This window comes from Monodelphis domestica, chromosome 4 (assembly GCF_027887165.1).
Source record: "Monodelphis domestica isolate mMonDom1 chromosome 4, mMonDom1.pri, whole genome shotgun sequence".
Lineage (NCBI taxonomy): Eukaryota > Metazoa > Chordata > Mammalia > Didelphimorphia > Didelphidae > Monodelphis > Monodelphis domestica.
In genome coordinates, this window is record NC_077230.1 from 33,409,273 (window position 1) to 33,425,203 (window position 15,931).

A 15,931-nucleotide genomic window follows, 5' to 3' on the forward strand; every position below is an offset into this window, starting at 1 on the left:
TCCTTCATAACCAACACTCCACACCACACATGATCACCTCCTCCACACACACATAATTTCTTTTAGTCTTATTTCCCAGGTCCAGTGACATTGGTTAATTTGTTTACTTAAACATTCTATTTCTTAATTCCTAAAATTCTCTCTGTCCCATGTTGGGAATGTTCTTCCTCCTGATCTTTGCCAATTGACCTCTCTGACTTCCTTCAAGTCCTAACTGAAATCCTAACTTCTATAGGAAGTCATTTCTAATCCCTCTGAATTCTAATGCTCTCCTTCTTTTAATTATTTCCTGTTGATTCTGTATATAGTTTATTTGTACAGATTTGTCTGTTGTCTCTCTCATTAGATAGAAAGTTCCCTGAGGGCAGAAACTCATTTTTGCTTCCATATATCCTTAGAACTTATCACAGTGCCTGGCACATAGTACATGCTTAATAAATGTTTATTGATTGATTAATCAGTGTTAGCACATGTGATATACAACCATTAAGGCAAATCTAACTCAAAAATAAATTTTGACCTATTATACAATTTCTGCTTTCTGAGACAATTTTTCTGTTTAAGATTGTTTAAAATAAACTTTCCTTTCCCTTTTCCAAATTGGAGAGAAATAATCCTTACAATCAAGGTTCTCAAGTTTTTATCAAGGCTGACAAGAATTTATGGCAAAATTGCTTTGGAGACTTTTCCTCCCTTTTTGGAGTTACTGGAGAGATGGGGGAAAACCTTTAAATAGGCTTCCTATTGAGGCTCCCCGAACCCATGAAAAGCCTCAAGGTAGGAAGATAGAAAAAGGATAGAAGTTTTGGATACCCCGAGGGATGTGGTGGAGCCAAGTTATAGATATGAAGTGGCAGAAATGAGTCAGAAACCAGGCCTTATTGATTATAATGGGGCCACAGCAGAACCCCGATCTTAGGATGTCGCAGCGGCATGATCCATCCTGAGATCCACAATTAATACCACACAGGTCAGAGATATGATAGAGAAAAGAGAGTACCTGGCCAAAAGCCAGGACCCAAGAGAGAGAGATAGAGGAGGAAAGGAATTAAAGAGGCCAAGCTCCAGCAAGGACAGGTATCAGTGAGTGCTGAGATCCAAGAGAGGAAGAGAGGGCGGAGCTTGCTGTGGCCCTGTATTTAATCTCTTTGATATGCAAATATACACAATACATAGGGATGATTATCTTGGTTAATGACAAGGTATAGGTGTGGTTTCTCTTAGCCAGGTGAGCACAAAGAAACCTGTTTTCCCACCTCACCTGGGGGAAGCTGGGGTCAAGGGTCAGAGGCTTTACCAGTTATGCTCAAGACTGAGCATGCTCTCTTCTAAGCCACTCTGTACATACTGTTTCCCTTGCCCATAGCTAGGGGTGGACTGCTATACCTAGGAATACCTTTTGCTGATATTAACCCAGATTCACAGAAATGACAAAATATGTATTTCCATCATCACCATTCATTCACAAAACCAAAAATCCATTGAATATACCAAATTTATAATAATCATCCAATAAGGAGTCCCTGGGGAGAAAATCACAAGATTATGGAATTCTCAGAGGAGGCAAGAATAATTAAATTTTGGCTTATGAACTGGGCCAGTGCTAAGAAGAAGAAAGCCATTTGTGTCAATGAGTCTCAGAATTGGGCCCTTGCATACTGAAACCCTTCTCTCTTTCCGAATTGGAAGTCATCAGGTGCTACTGAAATTGTCTTCATCCCAGACTAGTTAAATGACTGATAATTTACACAAACTTCTACTTCTACTGACAAAGCTTCTACTGACATGCCATTATGACCTATGACCTATACAATGTAGAAGGTGACTACAAACACATATAGGAACAGGGACATGAACAATCACCTTTTCCTATGTCTGGAAGACTTAGTCTTTTTCTTTCAATTGGAAAAATGGGTCAGGTCAGATGGTCAAATAGAGCAAATTCACAGGGGGACTCTATTACAAGATTGGGAAGTGGACTCACTGCAAGTGTTCAAAAAGTCTTTGACCTATATTGAGTAAGTTATTGTTTGGACATGGATATCATTCAAAGTTGAGCAGACCTGGACCATATTGACTTATTTGAGAGACCTGAAATTCTAATTCATGTGACTGTTTAAGTTGCAAAGAAAAAAAATATTGATACCATACTCTGAATTTTAGGTACAAGTTTGCCAGAAACAGTTTTTAAAAATTAATCTAACATTATTCCACATTCAAACACTTTTAACTTAAGAGGAATTTCCATAGTCACATTGTCTTTTCCAAACTCCATGGAATCCTTCTCACAAAGCAATTTGAAGTAACATATGAATCTTAAATGAAATATGACAAAATCCAGTTTAGGGTCAACATGCTCCACTATCTTCTCCTAAAACTAGTAAATTCTTTCTTTGTTTCCTATGAGGGTCTACTGGAATGTTAAAAAAGGGCTACCTCACTGAGCAATAGTCAAATGGTTTCTAACATTCTTTTACACCCCAAATCTATCAGTCTTTAAATCAGAACTTTAAATTTCATTATCTTTGTTGAGAGTACTATTATCCTTCTGAACTTCATGAGTTATTTTTGACTCCTCCTTCTCCTTCATCCTATACACCAAGTCAGCTGCCAGGTCATGTTCACCTGCTCAATATCCCTTGCTCAAATCTACTTTTCTCCTCTCAAAACGCTATCACTCTGATTTGGGTCTTTCTCACTTCCTCCTAGAATGTTACATTAGTCTCCTACTTGGTTTTCTAGTTTCAGGTCTCCCTTCTATCTAATCTGTCTTCTATTTAACGGCAAGAAGTTATATTAAACATATATTAAAACTCTCCAAACAATGGAGAGAATTACAAAAAATAAAATGGACAATTTTGATTACCATAAACTTTTATTGAAAAGTTTTTGGTTAGACAAAAATAATGCAGTTAAAATTAGGAGGGAAACAGTTGACTTGGGGTGGGGGATCTTTACAGCAAGTTTACTAATAAAATTGTCACCAGGAATTCTTGCAGTTCTCTATTGCATTAAAGATATATTTCCATCCCTGTAAGATTATATTGTGTTTTGTCATGTAAAAATGGAGATTTGAATCCTGGACTTCAATCCCCAGAAGTCCTTACTCTAGTTCCCAAGATACCCTCTAATCTCACTGAGATCCCCACCTGGGGCTGTAAAGCCTACTGAACTCTCTCTTCCTGCTTGTGCTTCCAAACACTCCCGTCTCTCAGGATGTAGAGTAAGTGGCTATGAATGGCCTCTGTGCCTAGGCATGTCCTTTCTTATCTTTAATAAATCTCATAAAAATATAATACTTTAAGCAGAGAAACTGAATTTTAAGTGCTACAGTCAGTGAAGATTATTCTTAGTTGCAAGCCTATATTGGTTGCCCTTTGGAATATGGTATTCTAAGCATTCAAGTTCTTTATGGTTGTTGCTAAATTTAGACTACAAAATCTTGTCTGAGTTTGACTGTAGTTCTTGACACTTGAATTCATTCTTTTTGCAGAATTTTTATTGTATTATTATTTTTTTATTATTGTGACAGAGGCTGGCACTAGAGAAAAAGTGCCAGGCTGAAGAGTATGTGAAATTGACCACCTCGACAGGGGAGGGGCCCCAGGAGTGGAATCCAGAGGAGGAGAAGACTCTGGCTGGGAGAGCAGTGAGGGGCTCTTGGTCTTGAGAAGCTGAAGAGAGAAGTTGGGGGAAAAGACTTTCTCCTGAGGGTTACCCACTTTTCCAGCTGGTGACTGGAAATCTTTCCCCCCAACACTTCCCAATTGAAGGGACTTCTGAAGAGAAGCCTGAGCAGAATTACCTGATTGAGTTGACATTAAAATTTATCTGTTCCCCAAGCTGAGTGAGTGAACAGATCAAGGGGAAACCCTTTGGTCTTGAGTAGTGGAGGTAGGCCAAGAGGGACAAGAGCAAATCTGGGAGAGCAGCTTTAGCTAAGGAGGGAAGACAGAAGGGGGAAAATCTTCAAATCCCCTCTTCTCTCTCTGAGCCCCCTGAGAGAAAGTCAGGTTGACTCACCCCTGGGCAACAGGAGCTGAGGTAAAGTCTGCTCAGGTTTCTCTTCAGAAGTCCCTTCAATTGGGAAGTGCTTTAGTTCTGTGACCAATCCAGGGCTCAGTGTCTTTGTCCTCAGGGGGATATAGGCTTGCTTTAGAAAATCATTCTATGGTACCACTGTGCTGGGGAGACTATGGATTAGTCTCAGTATTTTTTTAAACCTTTACCTTCTGTCTTAATATCAATTCTAAGGCAGAACAAAGAGTATCAGGAACTAGGCAATCAGGGTTAAGTGACTTGCCCAAGGCCACAGAGCTAGGGACTGTCTGAGGTCAGATTTGAACTCAGGTCCTCTTGACTTCAGGCCTGATGTTCTATCCATTGTGCTACCTAGCTACCCGGTAGTATCTTTTTTTTTTTTTCCTGGGTATATGTTTTTGGTTAGTCAGCAGTACAAATCTATTTACTGAAAAAATTATACTTTTCCTTAATGTTTTAATTTGTCCATGCAGTTCCTTATTTTCACTGGGAGTTTTAGTGATCCATTTACAAGTACTGTCTTCAATACCACCTGAAAGAGAATTTTTTTAATGGATCCCAGGTGAAATTCATTTATGTTTATAAAAATTTACAACTCCCCTCCAAAAACAGATTCAATCTTGTTTGCCTTCTCATAATTTCCCCACATTTCTCTAGATATTTTAGAACAACTTGTAATATTTTTAAATCATTAATTTAATTGTTCCCATTTTTATGCTCAGGGCCAAATCCTACAATTACAATTCTTTTGAGGGTTTCTACGTTAATTACTACATTTCTAAACTTTTGCCTTGCATTGCTCAAAATCAAGGTAAAATTTTGCTTAGTAAAACTTAGTAATACTAATGCAAAGAAGCTATATTTGTATGCCATACACCAGTATTTGGGATACATTGAATAATCAACAAGGATAGACTCAATACCATATATATTTAACTAATGGAACAGTTAGTATATAATACAAGAATAATCACATTGGTAGAGTTATAATGGATTTAGAATTCTATTAAAAAACTGAACTGGTTAGAAGAAGTAGAAGTACTCAAGATGGAAAAGCAAACAATAAATATTAGACTGGGAAGAAAACATTTATAGCAAAGAAAGATAAAATTAAAAATAACATTAATCTAACAGGAAATTTCCTTAAATTAAATAGAACCCCAATAAACTGTATAGTTAAGTTTCAGATAGATGAATGCCCACATGCAAAAGACTTCTATAGCCTTAGAAGTCACTTACTTATGTCTACATACAGCCTCTGAGGGGACATAGCAGAAATAACTACTTGGACTGCACTGATCTATTCCAGTCATCAGATGGCACTCCAACTTCAATCTTCATCAGCTCACTTTTACTGTATAGGAGAATTTTGTAGGGTCTACTAGAGGGCAAGGAAAAATGTTCACTGCTGATTTAGTATGTTCAGTTCAGTTCACAGATCCACTGCTCTCCTTAGCAACTGGATTTTCTGAGCTCTCTGGCCATGTTATGGGAATAATTCTAAAATAACTCATTAATCCTCAAAAGATATCCTAGCCCTTCACTCTTGGGATTTCAGGCTCTTTTCCCAAACAGTGTGACCCAGAAGGATTAGAGTCTACTTTTTGAATGAAGAGAGAATTGAAAAATTAAAAGTTGCTGTGACTCTCCCTCTACTCCCAGGACACTTTTTAGTTTTCTTTTCAAATTTTTAACCGGACTGTGCATCTTACCCAAATAAAATTTCATTTTCAACACCAGTTCTGCTGTACAATTTAAAAATGTTTTTTTTTTTTAAATGAAAAGCCGCTGTGGCTTTAATAAAACATGGCAATAATTATTAGCTTGAGCACTCCAGTTTCCAAACTTTTTAAGCCTTTTCCTCTCACTGTAACAATGAGGCAAATATACTTGATAGGTGAAAATGTTAAATTTAATGGTCAGACTTAAATTATATGAAATAACGTGGTCGCCAAAATTATTATATCTCAAGTCATAAGTTTAATTGCCAGGATAGAGGGGAAACAATAAAGCAGAGGAATGTGAAAGAGGTTAGAGAAAATACCTATACTAGTAACAGGTAGCCTCCTCTGAGATGGAAACCAGTCTCTTAGGAAACTAGGAAGGGAGTCAGCCTTTTCACTAACCTAATGAAGTAGTCCAGAGTCTAAGTTGAAGCCATGATCCACACCTTAGTCTTCAGTGAAGTTCCCTCAAAAACTATCTCTAGGAGATACTCTCCAAGAGATTCAACTTCACAAGACTCCCCAGTCAAAGGATTTTGTGGCTTTTATGGTGGTTTCCTGTCCCTGACCCTTTTCACAGGGGCCAATCACAGTTTCCAAATTGTCCAGCATTGCCCAGGGGCACTGTCTGTGGGATTGACTTCTTGCTTCTAAAGGTATTAACTCTCCTCCTAGGATTCACATGTTTCTGAGTTGTCACTTTTGGATTCACATGTTTCTGAGTGTGTGAACTCTTAAAAGAATTCAAAAATTTCTGGCTGTTTGAGTTAGGAAAAAAGGGTAAAACTTTCCAAGTATCTTACTCACTTCTCACCTAGCACTAAGTAGGTTTTATACAAGTCTTTTTCCTTATTATCTCTTTGGGGTATAAACCCAGCAGTGGTACAGCTGAATCAAAGGGCAGACAGTCTTTTAAAGCCATTTGGTCATAGTTCCAAATTGCCTTCCAGAATGGTTGGATCAATTCATAACTCCACATTAATGTCCCTATGTTGCCACATCCCCTCCAACATTTATTACTTTCCTTTGCTGTCATATTAGCCAATCTGCTAGGTATGAGGTGGTGCTTCACAGTTGTTTTGGTTTGCATTTCTATGCAAATCTATAAGTGATTTAGAACACTTTTTCATGTGCTTATTGATAGTTTTGATTTCTTTATCTGAAAATTGCCTATTCATGCCCCTTGCCCATTTATCAATTGGCTTGATTTTTTTTTGTACAATTGATTTATCTCTTTACAAATTTGAGTAATTAGACCTTTGTCAGAGGTTTTTGTTATATTTTTTCACAATTTGTTGCTTCCCTTCTAATTTTGGTTGTACTGGTTTTGTTTGTACAAAACCTTTTTAATTTAATGTGGTAAAATTGTTTATTTTACATTTTGTAATTTTTTCTATCTCTTGCTTTGTCTTGAAACCTTTCCTTTCCCAAAAATCTGACAGATAAAATATTCTATGTTTATCTAATTTACTTATAGTTTCCTCCTTTATATTAAAGTCATTCGCCCATTCTGAATTTATCTTGATGTAGGGCAGGGGTCCCCAAACTTTTTACACAGGGGGCCAGTTCACTGTTCCTCGACTGTTGGAGAGCTGGACTATTAAAAAAAAACAAAAAAACTATGAACAAATCTATATACCTCTGCGTGAGATAGTGGAGTCTGCAGCAGTGGCTCTGATGGATCTGTCACACCTTGCACAAGCCCATCACTGCCACCACTATACTGGGCAGCAGTATAGACAGTGGGGAATTACTTCCCCGAGATCGCCACTCACCATGCTGATGTCTTCCATTGTGTAGCCACATAATCCTTTGTGTGGTGCCTCGTTCTCATTCAGTTACTCTCAGAACAAGGCGCCAAACAAAGGATTATGTTACTGGAAGTAGTACTTATGTGAGCGATGTTGCACTTTGCGGCACCACCATATATAGGGCTCCTCTCACTGACCACCAATTAAAGAGGTGCCCCTTCCAGAAGTGTGGTAGGGGCTGGATAAATGGCCTCAGGGGGCTGGATGTGGTCCACGGACCATAGTTTGGGGACCCCTGGTGTAGGGTGTGAGATGTTTATCTAAACCTAATCTATCCCACTCTATTTTCCAATTTTCTTAGCACTTTTTGTCAAATAGTGGGGTTTTGTCCCAAAAGCTGGGATCTTTGGGTTTATCATACACTATCTTGCTGTGGTCTTTTACCCCAAGTCTATTCCACTGATCCTCCCTTCTATCTCTTAGCCAGTGGGATATTGTTTTGATGACCAAGGCTTTATAGTACACTTTAAGATCTGGTACTGATAGACCCTCATTCTTCACATTTTTTTTCTCATTATTTCCCTTGATATTCTTGATCTTTTGTTCTTCCAAATGAACTTTGTAATAATTTTATCTAATTCAGTAAAAAAGTTTCTTGGTAGGTTGATAGGTATGGCACTGAATAAGTATATTAATTTGGGTCAATAAATTGTCATTTTTATTATGCTAGCTCATCCTACCCATGAGTAATTAATGTTTTTACAATTGTATAGATCATTTTAATCATGTGAAAAGTGTTTTGTAGTTGTGTTTATATAGTTCCTGTGTTTGTCTTGGCAGATAGATTCCTAAGTATTTTTTATTGTCTAGGGTGATTTTAAATAGAATTTCTCTTTCTAATTCTTGCTGCTGAGATGTGTTGGAAATATATAGAAATGCTGATTACTTATGTGGGTTTATTTTGTATCCTGTAACTTTGCTAAAGTTGTTGATTATTTCGACTAGCTTTTTGGTTGATTCTCTGAGATTCTTTAAGTAGACCATCATGTCATCTGCAAAGCTTGGTCTCCTCACTGCCTGTTTTAATACCTTCAATTTCTTTTTCTTCTCTAATTGCTCCTGCTAGTGTTTCTAGCACCATGCTAAATAATAGAGGTGATAATGGGCATCCTTGTTTCACTCCTGATCTTATTGATCAGGACTTATTAAGAAGACTTCTAATTTATCCCTAATATATTCTTGTAGAGGGACAGCAAGGTGGCTCAGAAGATAGAGAACTGGGCCTAAAGAATAAGGTCCTGGGTTCATATCTGGCCTCAGCCATCAGTTGCCTATCTTGCCTATCTAAACTATCTGTTCTTCTGCTTTGGGACTTGAGATAGAATGTGTGTGTGTGTGTGTGTGTGTGTATGTGTGTGTGTGTGTGTGTGTGTATGCATGTATGTATTCTCAGAGATAATTTACAAATTGAAATTATTTAAAATGTTTATTAAAAATTTTGAAACATTGTCAGTTTTAATCAAACTCAAAATTTGCAATATTTCAATTTCTCTAGAAACTATTTATTAATGTGCTTATTTAAGTGGGCATTTTTCATTGTATTCTTCTTCCAAAGTATTTTAGTAGAAACCAGAGTCTTTAGTAGCCCAGTTGGAAGCCTCAGATGTATTCTGATTAAGTTTACAATATTTAGGGCCAATATCTGGTTTAAAAAAAAAAAGACTTTTGGTCTTTTCAATCACTTGCTGATAGGGTGAGACTACAGAGTTACCCATTAACCATATGGTCCAATTTGGAAACAGCTTTGGCATGAAGCCTGAGATTTTTTTTTTAAACCCTTACCTTCCATCTTGGAGTCAATACTGTGTATTGACTCTAAGGCAGAAGAGTGGTAAGGGCTAGGTGATGGGGGTTAAGTGACTTGCCCATGGTCACACAGCTAGGAAGTGTCTGAGGCCAGGTGTGAACCTAGGACCTCCCGTCTCTAGGCCTGGTTCTCAATCCACTGAGTTACCCAGCTGCCCCCAAGCCTGAGATTTCTAATCAAATTGACAACCCATCTTTCAGCTTCTTCAGGAGTCAGGAATCTGTCACATTCATCAGTTTATCAGCATAAAGTATTATTTGTGAAGAGTGAAGATTTTCAATGAAATCAAGGCAAGCCACCAGGAAAAAGTCACTGATGAATGTTCTCATTACACATCCTAGGCACCATCAAAATAAAAAATTACAAGCACTCAACAAATTTTATTTTAGGGTCTTTATATGTGTAGAACTTCTGCTGAATAACCTAGATTGAGTCTTTTAATACCTATCTTCATTTTTTAACATCTTTGTAATGGCTACAGTTGCCAAATTGTAGAGGTTATATGGACACAGTTTGACAATTTCATTAAGATAGTGTGACTGGTTGTCAATGTCTCAACCCTTTGCATGATTGCAGAATGCAACTAAAGACTTATGAAATTAACATTGTTCTTTTGCTGAAAGGACTAGAAAACTGACAGGATTATTATCTATATTCTTTCACTCTGGTAAGGTCTTCATCCTAATTCTGTATTAAAATTTCAGATGCAAGTTTTCCCTATAGTCATTTTAATTAGTGGAGGGGACCAACACTCTAAAAAAAAGTTACTCTGTTGCTCTTGAATAGTTATCACATTTATACTAGAATTTTGTGTACTTATAAAGTGTATCTAACTATTTTTTTGCCAAAAATCATGTTTCTAGGCCAGGTAGTCAAATAGCATCTAATCATTTCCTTGGTAGATTCCTTCTGCCTTATCATCTTTGGATCTTCAAACATCTTGGCAATTGGTTGTTTCTGTCTATAGCTGTTTTAGATATGCAACAAGTTTTTTTTTTTACATGAAGCATGAGGAATATCATGAGAATAAAAGTTTTTATGCATAACCACTGCAAAGTCGACCATGTTTGTGTCATTTAGAAGATCCAATTCTCCTTGAAACAATTCCTTTTGATTATATATCTCTTTGAAAGTATTTTGCTCCTGGGGTCTGTGCAAGCTGCTGCTTGCTTCTGAATGTTTTCCTTCCTTGGTTTGTACCTATTTGCATCAAAGTACCCCAGTGTGGCTTTGGAATGCTTTGTGGAAAGCATGCCCCTCACTAAACCTAGTTCCCAACAAGCCTCTTTGTCTCTCTAACCTAGGTTGGACAGATGATTCACTATGACTTTTTCTGAATTTCTCCATCAGGATTTGTCCTAAAGGATCTGTATGTATCTAGTTATATGCTCAAGTGTGTATATATGTGTATTGTTTACTCACTTCACTGGTGTCCAGTTCTTCATGATCCCATTTGTGCTGGAGTGGTTTGCCATTTCCTTCTTCAGCCCATTTTACAGATGAAGAAACTGGAGCAAACAAGCTTAAGTGACTTGCCCATAGTTACATAGCTACTGTCAGAATTGAAGTCAGGCCTGGCTCTATCCACTGTGCAATATAGTAGCTGTCCCTATGTATACTTATGACTTTTTAAATCATATTGGTCCATAGTAATCATGGCTTTCCATTTCTTTTTGCTAACATGTCATTTGTCCAATTTTGTTGTGGGTTGATATTGGGTTTACTTGGCTTGCTATTTCTAAAGCATCTTAGACTATATGGATATTTCTTTATATCCTAGACTTTCTAGTAACATTTCAATTCTCCATGATTTCTAGAAGATTATAGCAACTCTATTATATTAGGAAGTTGTTTGTATCTTGAACTTATACATGATAGGCAATGTTTGTAAAAAATAGACTCGAATACAGGACTACAATCCCCATGAGCCTTTGCTCCACTTCCCCAGAATGCCTTGTAATCTCACCTGGGCCGAGATCGAGAAGGTATTTAAGTTGATTCAAAGGCTTTTGAGGGTCTTTCGGCTGTTTCGGACTTCCGTTTTGGAGCAGAGGCGTCTCTTCCATGATGTGAGGTTATTTTGTCTAGGCCTCTAGCCTAGGCACATGCTTCTTACTTGTATATTTTTTTAATCTTTAACCTTTAATAAACCTCTAAAAAATATAATACTCCTTGCAGAGAGAAACTAATTTCTACCTGCCTCAGTCTCCCCATCTCCCCTAAATTTTAATCTTTACATGTTTGATGATCAAACCCTTGAAACATGTAGCCTAGTAGGAATAAAGTCCTGGAGCTTTCCACAATCTCTTATTTGTCCACTTTCCAGATTTATCTCCCATTATGTCATTATCAAATCTTATACTACAGTAAAATAAAATCTCTTTCCACCAATACATTTTGTGCTGGTCCACTAAAAAAGATTTCATTCATGCTATTCTCTCCTCCAGGAATGCCTAGAGTATCTCATCAGTTGAAATTGTGTTGGAATAGAAATTGCATCCTTTTCTCAAATACAAGTTCAACACTTACCTCTTTCATGTAGCCTGTTCTGAGATTTTCCCAACTGGAAATAAATATTTCATTGTCATTTCCTATAACACGGAGTCTGAAGAACTCAGAAAACATTGTTTTTTTTTTTTGCTATTTGTCAATACAAAAGGGCTTTTGTATTCCCCTACTGGATTATTCACTCTTCAAGGCACACATCATATTCCTACATTTTCTTATATTTCACAGCACCCAGTACCTTCTACAAAAGTATTTGAATGTGCTATTTGGAGAGTAGATAGTGTAGGGAAGGAGCTAATGGGTATAGGTTAGGTATTTGGTAATATAAATTGTAAAATCTAGGACAAAAATCCAATAGAATGTTGTGAAAGTGGCAGTTTTGGTTTAAAAACTATCAGGTTACATAACTTGAAAAGACAAACACAACAAAGAAACAATGTGGATTTGGGAACTCAGTGAGGAAAAGGAAACTATAAACTATATTATCAGCAGGACAATGAGAGAATTCAGTTTTCCATTCTAGATAGGATCCTTGACTCATTTGATAAATTGACTCAGAAATACCAGGACTTTTCTAAAATAATTTAGGTATTTAAAAGAATGACAATAAGACAGGTGGCAAATATTCACTTAGAATTGCTCTTCAAGTGGTTTAGGGCATCTAGGTGGCACAGTAGACAGTTGGGCAGAAAGATCTTAGTTCAAATCTGGATTCAGACACAAGCTGGAAATTCTATGTGCTTCAGTTTCCTTATCTGTAAAATGAGCTGGAAAAGGAAATGGCCATCCTCATATCTTTGCCAAGAAAATCCTAATTGGACACAAATGAACAGCAGCAATAACAAATCTCAGGCAGTTGGGTGTAACAGTAGTATATCTGCTTTCAGTGAATATTTTAATGACCTCTCTTTTTAAAATAACAAAACTGATTCAGAGTAAATGACTTTCTTTTGGTCTCTCAATTGAGATCCCAGAGTAACCCCAGAAAAATAGAATTACATAGTTCTAGGACAATCTTTCAAAGAAATCATCCAAATTGACCCATTGACCACCCCTCAGCCAAAGAATAGCCAAATCTAAGAATTTCCCTTCCTTCCTTTCTTCTTTCCTTTCTTTCCTCCCTCCATCCCTCCCTTCCTTTCCTCTTTTAGTTATCAGTATTTTGTTTTTGCATTCTAAACATTTACAGAATACACTTTCTTTGTGAGAATTTTTTAAAATTTCGTTTTTAAAAAAGCAAGTAAAACTAGTAATACCTTGCCTGAAATTTCATACAACACTTCACATCTGTATCACATCTCTTACTTTCTAGTATAAAAAAATTAATAGAAATTTTTCATTCCTTCCCACCTACCCTCCCATCCCATATGAAAAAGAAAACCAAAAATTACAAATATACATAGTCAAGCAAAACAAATCCCCCAAGTCTCTCTGTAAGTGCATATCTTTTCCTATCATTTGAATTTCTTTGTTTCTTCTTGTAACACAGACAGATCTCTCCTGTAGAGCCATGTAGAACAACATCTAATCTCTATTCCATATGGCAGGTTTTAAAAATTCTATAATTGAAGACTGATTGCTTTCAGATCTTTCTTCCTCCATTGGAGGCTTGACTCTATAATATGCTTGAACAGTTGACATTTATATAGCACTATGTGCCATGCACTCTGAGCACTTTACAATTCTCATTTGCTCTCAGTTGTTATATATTCTTTGCCTTATACATTTGAATAAGTTCCTTATATATTTTAGAAATGAAATCTTTATCAGGGAAACTCACTGAAGATATTCTTCCAAGTTATTTCTACCTTTTAAACTTAATTTTATTGTATTTGTTTCTAGAAAAATATTTCTATTTTTATGTCATTAAAATTATCTATTGTTTGGTCATTTGTCCATATATTTATTAGAAATTTATGATGTTGACTTTTATTTCTATATCATGAATCTCTTTAGAACATCTTTGTATAAAGTGTGAAGTGTTGGTCTAAATCTATTATCTTCCCTATTGCTGCACAATTTTCCCAGATTTTATAATGATTCTTTATCACAATAGCTAGGATCTTTGTGTTTAACAAAGTATATATAAATTGATATAAATTTCATTTTCTATACTGTAGGCCTAATCTGTTCCACTGATCAACATCTGTTTCTTAACCAGAATGAAATTATTTTAATGATTAATTCTTTGTGGCATAGTTTGAGATGTGGCACTGCTAAGCTCCCTTTATTCTCATGTCTTTTGAGATTTTTTTACCTTATTTTCCCCATATGAATTATTGTTTCTTTATTTAGGGTTGATAGAGATAAATTTATTTTCTTCATTTATTATAGGTTTTTTAAAACCCTTACCTTCCACCTTATTGATTCTAAGGCAGGAGGGCAGTAAGGGCTAGGCAATGGAGGTTAAATGACTTGCCTACGGTCATAGACTTGGGAAGTATCTGAGGGCAGATTTGAACCCAGGACCTCCTGTCTCTATACCTAGCTCTCAATCCACTGAGCTACGCAGCTGACCCCCATTATTATAGTTTTTTAAAATCTATTTCTCCTTGTAATTTTTTCTTTTTCATATTTCTAAAATATGCTATTGGGCAAATATCTTTAGTATTACTAAGTATTGAAATAAAATCATCAATATGTTACCTTCCAACAACAAAAAAATTCCTTCTCTTTCATTTAGTTCCATTTGGTTTTTGACTTATCTGAAATTATAATTGCTACCTCTGCTTAAATGTGTGTTCAGCTGAGACTTAAGTGATTTTTCTCCAACTCCTTATTTTATGTCTGTATGAGTCTTTATATATTTTATTGTAAACATGTTGGATTTTATTTTTAAATCTATCCTGTTAACATCTATTTTATGGTGAGTTCAACACATTCACAGTTATGATATTTAATTATTTCCCTCCATTCTACTTCTTGATACTTTTTTCTTTCCCTATTTATTTCAAATCATTGCCCAGTTCTTTTTTCCCCTTTACATTTTTTCTCTACTATATCTCTTCATATGTAAGGCTTTTGTTGTTTGTTTTTACTTATAACTAATCCCTTCCTAAAACTATCCTTCCTCTCATATTCCAGTTGTCCCTCCTCCTATCGATTAGAATATATTTATTCAAACAACTCTTTTTGGTGTGTGTGTGTGTGTGTGTGTGTGTGTGTGTGTGTGTGTGTGTGTGTGTGTGTATGCCCTCTTCCAACTAGCTCTGATGAAAATGGTGTTAAGAAGCTTCTTTCTTTTCTTCCTTCTTTTGTTTCTTACTTTCCTCAACTCAAGGGAAATAATGAAATTGATCCACATTTTATCAAATGATGAGAAAAACCAAACTTTATAAAAGAATTTTATTAAGAAACCCTATGCCCTTAAGCTCTAATTATTATAGGGCTTCTTCAGATAAGGTAGCTTGTGAGCACGCTTCCATAGCACCTTTGACCCAAACAATCACTGGTCTATGTCTCTTCCCTTCTTTACACCTACTAACATATACTTCTAATGACTTGTCCAATGATCTCCTTTTACTCATTAGTTGTCTACTTAGAATTTGAGAGTCAGAATGGGCCTTGAAATAGTTTTACTATGATCTCCTAACTTCAATATAAATATTTCAACATTATCCACATCCTGCCCAAATATATGTATTTAAAAGGGAGCTCACTTTGCAGGAATGGCCTGGGATCAGCGGCCAGGGAGTTAGAGCAGGTGTCTTATCTTAGACTGTGGCATAGCTGAAGATAATTCAAGGAGTAAGTGGTAGTATGTGTATGGGGTAGAAGTGGGAGAGTACATGGAAATTTTATTCTCAGGAGATTGTACACATTAGAAGTCTGCCTTCTGTGAGAGAATGTTATCCCTCTTTGGTCAGCATCCTAATATAGAAGTCTGAGTTTCTAAGGATAGTTGACACTGAGAATAGGGGAATAGCAGAAATACACATACATGAAGAAATGGGTCTCCATGTCCCAAAGGATTTAGTGTTATTGGAGAGAGCTCATGGCATTACATTAACATTCTGGGTCTCAGTACAATCCTAACAAAT

At 36.3% G+C, this 15,931-nt stretch overlaps 1 pseudogene; it reads right to left on the bottom strand.

Annotated features, from left to right (window-relative positions):
* Window positions 1-9,191: 9,191 nt before the first annotated feature.
* LOC100619196 (eukaryotic translation initiation factor 3 subunit E-like) lies at window positions 9,192-11,921 on the bottom strand (annotated as a pseudogene).
* Between the last annotated feature and the right edge of the window lie 4,010 nt (window positions 11,922-15,931).